We start from the raw sequence: 5,939 nt of genomic DNA, 5'->3' as shown, positions 1-5,939 counted from the left end.
ATAAAGAGTATCTACAAAAGCTGTGTGCTGCTTACTGCCAACTCAAGCATGATGTTCTTTTGAGGACTGGTTAAAAGTCCATTAGTTCAGCAAATGCCGCAACTGCATACAGTTTATACAGCACACATTTCTCATATGTCTCTGAAGGCCCTGCACTTAGACTGATTGTGTACGTAGAAGATGATAAAGGATATGACATAGCAAGGAATCCTGCCAAAGATGAGAAAGTAGGGAATTCCATAACCAAGGAGACCGGCCTTTAGAGGAGAAACCGCTTTTCATTTGGCTTCTATCTTGGCACCCACTGTCTGGGAATTCTTCTACATGAGTTAGTTTTTCATTTACTTCTGGTGGCAACTGAGTTTTAAGGACACAAACTTCCTAGGTTCAAAACCACACACTGCCTCACTGGTTGTGTGAATACGTGAGTTATAGGTATAAAGTACTGTGCAGGCTGATTTTGGCCCCCCAAATTATCTGGTCCTAATCCCTAGAACCTATGAGTGTTATATGGAACCTATTTACTTTATATAGTAGAAAGGGTCTTTGCAGATGTGACTAAGTTAAGGATCTTGAGATAGGGAGATGGTCCCATTTGAATGGGCCTTAAATACAATCATGTTTATCCAGACAAGAGAGAGGCAGAGAGAGATTTGACCAAGACAGATAACAGAGGAAGGTGGTGTGAAGAGGGGCACAGATCTGGGAGGCTTGGACTGTTCCACACAGTCCAAGGAACACCTGCAGCCACCAGAACCTGGAAGAGGCAAGGAAAGGACTTTGCTCAAGAACCTGCAGAGGCGGCACACCTCTGCACCTCTGCGTCTTAATCCTGACCCAGTGCTACTGATTTGGGATCTGGCCTCTCGAGCTGTGAGAGAATACATTCCTGTCGTTTTAAGTCACCTCATTTTGTCGTAATTTGTTACAGTAGCCGCAGGAAACTGATACAAATACTCAGACGCATGCTTGTTTAAGCATTATAAAAGTGTTCATTATTAGTATTTTGAGACTGACCAGAAGCCCACACTCTAAAGTACTAAGAACCACCACAGGGCAAGAACTATTATCTGTATCTTTTCAAGGAACTTGTGTCTACTTGATGCTAAAGAATTCTAGATAAAAGTTTATTCTGATGAGGGAAGTGAAGAGAACATGCCATCTGGAGTCCACTCTCCACCAGTAGACCTTTTAACGAGAGATAAGAGGGCAGAGAGGCCTGTGTAGCATTCGGAGGAGGCAGCAGCCAGCCTCCAAAGCCTTGTCCTTCGGCTTAGTTAAGATGTCTTATTTATATTCCAGACAAAATCACCCTGAAGGGCATGTGAAGTACTGGTCAAACCCACAAAATAGTGGCTGTAAGAAGCGGCTGCAACTGAGATTTGCTTCCCAGAAAATAATAAAAAAAGGTATATAAGAGAAAGACAGTCTGCTATGGTGATTTAAAAGAGCTTTTTGAACTCTTTTAAACTGACTTCTGGCTGAGTCCCTACATTGCAGGTACCTGTAACCCCAAGAAGGCCATTCCACCTCCCCGAGCTTCAGTGTTCTTTGTAAGCTACTGCAGGGCCAAGGATTGGGGTGGGGGAGAGTGGAGGGAAGACGACATTGCTTCAATGATAATTATGTCAATCAAATTAAATAGTACATGTAACGTGCTCTCTTGGGCCTGGTTAGCAGTGAACATTCAAAAAAGAGTATCCCCAAAATGGCACCAAAACACTAATTTGTTCAGAAACCTACAGTTTCAATAGTTAGTTTACAAGGCTAAAGGAAACTACAAAATTTCTGCATCAAAAAATCCCATTAGGTTTTTTTTTTTTTGTTAGTTTGTTTTAGCCCTTAAGATTGTTTTGAGTTTAAAAATAAGTAGCACCGTGTCTGGGGGTAACATATTAGGCGTGGAGTGGTTGTGCCTCAAAAGAAAAGTAATAGGAGACCAGATAGTCCCATGAATTTTTAATAAACTTAATTGGAAAAAAAAATACCCTACCATAGATAATAGATACTGGCATCACAATAATATTAATTATACAAATCCTATTTTTGATAATTTAGGCTCCAGGAAGAAGGGTGTGTTCAGGTCACTTAAATTCTTCATATCTAGGTTTTAAAATTTAATGGCGAAGACAGAATTGACAATATAAAATGGCCACAAAAGCCACATAGAAAAGGAAAAATGTATTACCCTAGTGGAGAAAGCACTTGATCTCCCTGTCTGCTTCAATCTCAATGTTCACGTGAGCAAGGACTTGCCAAGACTGAGGGTGGGGGAATGAGTGGAAACCCGGGCAATCGTCTTGCGCTGCTGTCCCTAAGCAAAGCCAGAAAGGGAAGCCCCAATCAGGCTAACCTCGTGAGAGTCATAGTCCTTATTCTTTGTTTTCCACAGGGAAGCCATTCTCTCCTTATCCCTGGGTAAGAAAATACCTCCTTTTAAGTTTCGGGGTGGGCCTGGGACCCACTTCTGGCTATATGACAGAAGTTTGCTGAGAGGCTTCTGGAAAAGTTATTTTTTTTTTTTCAATAACAGCAGGTGCCACGAGACCGCGCCTCTCAGTTGTGTGGCTCTTCCTTCTGGCCTCTGGGTAAGACTGTGCGGTGTTCAGAACTCAAGTGGCCACCAGGACACCACAGGCAGAAGGATTTGTAGAATTAGGCGCCAAGGTTAGGCCAGGCCGCCGTTGCAGTCACCATTCTCCACTGGACTTCTCGTTACACGAAAAGTCCTATTTGTGAGACATCCTGTAAAAAATGATGTTCTTGCGAGTAAGCTAATTTGTAATTGGTATGATATGTATAAATAAATTCCGATTGTTAATACAGCAGTTTGGGTTTAGGGTCCCTGGAGTACGCTAAGATGTAACTATAACTGATCCTGGAAAAACAGGGTTTGCACTGCCCCGGTCCACTTACATGGGGATTTTTTTTCCCAATAAGTATACTGGGAAAAAATTGGAGACTTGAAACAATTAGAAAAACTTGCAGATGACCATATAGCCTAGAAATAATGCAAAAATTAGGGAAAAACTTAGGTATATCAGGAATGCATAAAATATATGTGGATACTAGTCCATTTTATTCATATACAACCATAAAATGTACACAAATTTATTATCAGAACTTATGCACACAAACCTTTATGGACCATACCTGGCACCATTCACAGCAGAGAAAAACATAAAGGTAAAGATGGAGTAGTAAATCATAAGTGCCTACAATTAACTGTAGAGCATACTACTACCATAGTAATTTCACAATTTCAACCTCCGGTGCAGTGAACTCAAGGGTTAAAAGCATCAGCTCAAAACAACAGTCACCTCTACGTGAGCAGTTTATCTCTCCAGTAAGTTGCATATCGCAGTAAAAATATCTCTGGTGGATGTCCTGTATTTTTCAACCTGTTTATTTGCAATACCATAAACTTTTAAGAACACCGTGGGATCCACACACAGTGCAGCTAGGGATGCTGGAAGTGCTTCCAAGTGGAAGGGATAAGTCTTAACAGGACAATAAAAAGCTGGCTTGCTTGACAGGTAGGGTCGATTGGGGTCTGCAGCTGCACCTGCCTGCCCTTTCAGATGGATGATTCACCTTGTAAACAGAGGACAAAAACTTAGAGTATCGATAAACACAGGACAGTACTGTAAATGTATTTTCTCTTCCTTATGATTTTCTTAGTTTTCTTTTCCTTAGTTTATTTTGAGGATATTTATGATGCCTGTAATAGAAAGCATGTGGTAATTGACTGTTGATATTACTGGTAAGGGCTTTTCTTCGACCGTAGGCTATGAGCAATTAAGGTTTTAAGAAATCAAAAGTTAAATGCAGATTTTTGACTGGGTAGGAACCAGATGCCCCTACTCCCAGCATGGTTCAAGGGTCCACTGTACATTATAATGTCTTTGGGAAGAGAATGGGAAATGACTTCAATTTACCCAACAAGAAGATAAAAAATTGTGAAAGAGAAAAATCAAGTTTAGATGTTGATTGATTTGTTTAATTACTTATTGAGTTTGTGTTATTTGACAGGCACTGTGCTACTGGGCATCGTCTGACGAATGAGTTGGACAAAGTCTCTGTCTTCCTGTACATAATGGTATATACACTGTATAAATAAACTTGTGAAAAAGGTGAGTACTGAATGGCAGGTGCTAAGAAAAAAATAAAGACCATGGTAAGGTAAGAGCAGAGGGGTTGGTTGAGAGCATCTACTCTGGATAGACCTCAGGATGAAAAAGAACCAGCATGGGAAATTGGGGGGGAAACAGCCTGATAAGGAGAGTACGTGAAAGGCTTTGAAGCGGGAAAATTCTTAGAGAATCTAGTGTGTGTGGCGCAGTGTGAGTTCAGAGTAGAAATAGGAGGGAAGAGAGGAAAAGCAGTGGACAGATTTACTAAGACCTGAAAGGCCAAGATAAGAGATTTTATTTCATTTTAAATATAGTAGGAAGCTGACGTGGGTTTTAAGCAGAGAAGTGAGATGTTCTCATTTGTGTTTTCAATAATTCACTCTCCTACTGGGAGCACAGACTAGAAGGCAAGAGCTGGGGCAGGGAAACCACTTAGCAGCAATCCAGGTGAGATGGGCTTCGACTAGGGCAGCTGCAATGGAGTGGAGAAAAAACGACGACTTGAGAATCATTGATTGGTAGAAGGAATGCACTTTGCTGATGAAATGAATGCGATGAAGAGGCTCACAAGTCAAGAAAGACTCACAGATTTCTGGCTTGATGACTGGACTAAAAGTGGTGTCACTCTGTAACGTGGAAGAAGACTCTGAAGACAATGTTCAAGGCATAAAAACGAAGAGCTCTACTTTGACCGTGATATGTTTGAGAAATACTGAAAATATTCAAGTGGAGAGATCAAATATGCAGTTTGAAGCCAAAGTCTGAAGCTCAGGAAGGAGTCAGCCCTGGAAATTTAAATTTAGTTGTTTTGTTGCAGGATTTAAATAAGAGGAAAAGATCACATCATTGGCAGGGGTGTCCAACCTTCAGCCCACAGGCTGCATGCTGATTTTTGTGAGGACTTTTGTTTGCTTATCTGAGATTGTACAGTGAGCTTTTCATTCCAGACACTGCTTCTGGTTTTAAAAGTTACATTTGGCTACTTTTTTGGTCATTTCCATTCCTCTATTGATATTGCTCTTCTGCTCATTATTATAATTATCTTTTCTTTTAAGACTTTGAATATACTTATGATAACCTCTTCATAGTTCTTTTCTCTTAATTCCAATGTCTGTGGTTTCTTGAGTTCTACATATATTGGATGTTTTGAAGAGAGCAGTGACATGCTCTAAAATTACGTTTTTAAAGTGCCATTCCAATTGCCATGTGTTAAATGGTGTCCAAAAGTCAATGTAAACATAACTGGAGTAAACAGGGGTATAAAAGTCAAACAAAGGGGCTCGGTGCCTGTGGCTCAAGTGGCTAAGGCACCTGCCACGTACACCCAAGGTGGTGGGTTCGAATCCAGCCTGGGCCCGCCAAACAACAATGACGGCTGCAACCAAAAAATAGCCGGGCGTTGTGGTGGGCGCCTGTGGTCCCAGCTACTTGGGAGGCAGAGGCAGAAGACTTGCTTGAGCCCAGGAGTTGGAGGTTGCTGTGAGCAGTGAAGCCATGGCACTCTACCCAGGGGGACAGCTTGAGGCTCCTGTCTCAAAAAAAAAAAAAAAAAAAAAAGTCAAACAAAGGGCATTATTTATGATGTATTACAGTCAGATAAGTGATGATGGTGGCTGGGTCTTGGGTGGTAGTGCTGATATGAATGAAATGAGTTGGGTTCTGACCAATCAGGTCCTGCTGATAGACTGGACAATGATAAAAAGAGAAGTAAATTAAAAGATAAACCCTTGATTATTGTATTCAGTGACCAAAATGGGTTTGCCATCTGCTTAGATATTAACAAGGGGGGAGAAATGTTTGGGGAGG

This window comes from Otolemur garnettii, unplaced genomic scaffold, assembly GCF_000181295.1.
Source record: "Otolemur garnettii isolate 467f Iridium unplaced genomic scaffold, OtoGar3 scaffold00003, whole genome shotgun sequence".
In the NCBI taxonomy this organism is placed as follows: Eukaryota; Metazoa; Chordata; class Mammalia; order Primates; family Galagidae; genus Otolemur; species Otolemur garnettii.
This window is presented reverse-complemented; position numbering follows the sequence as displayed.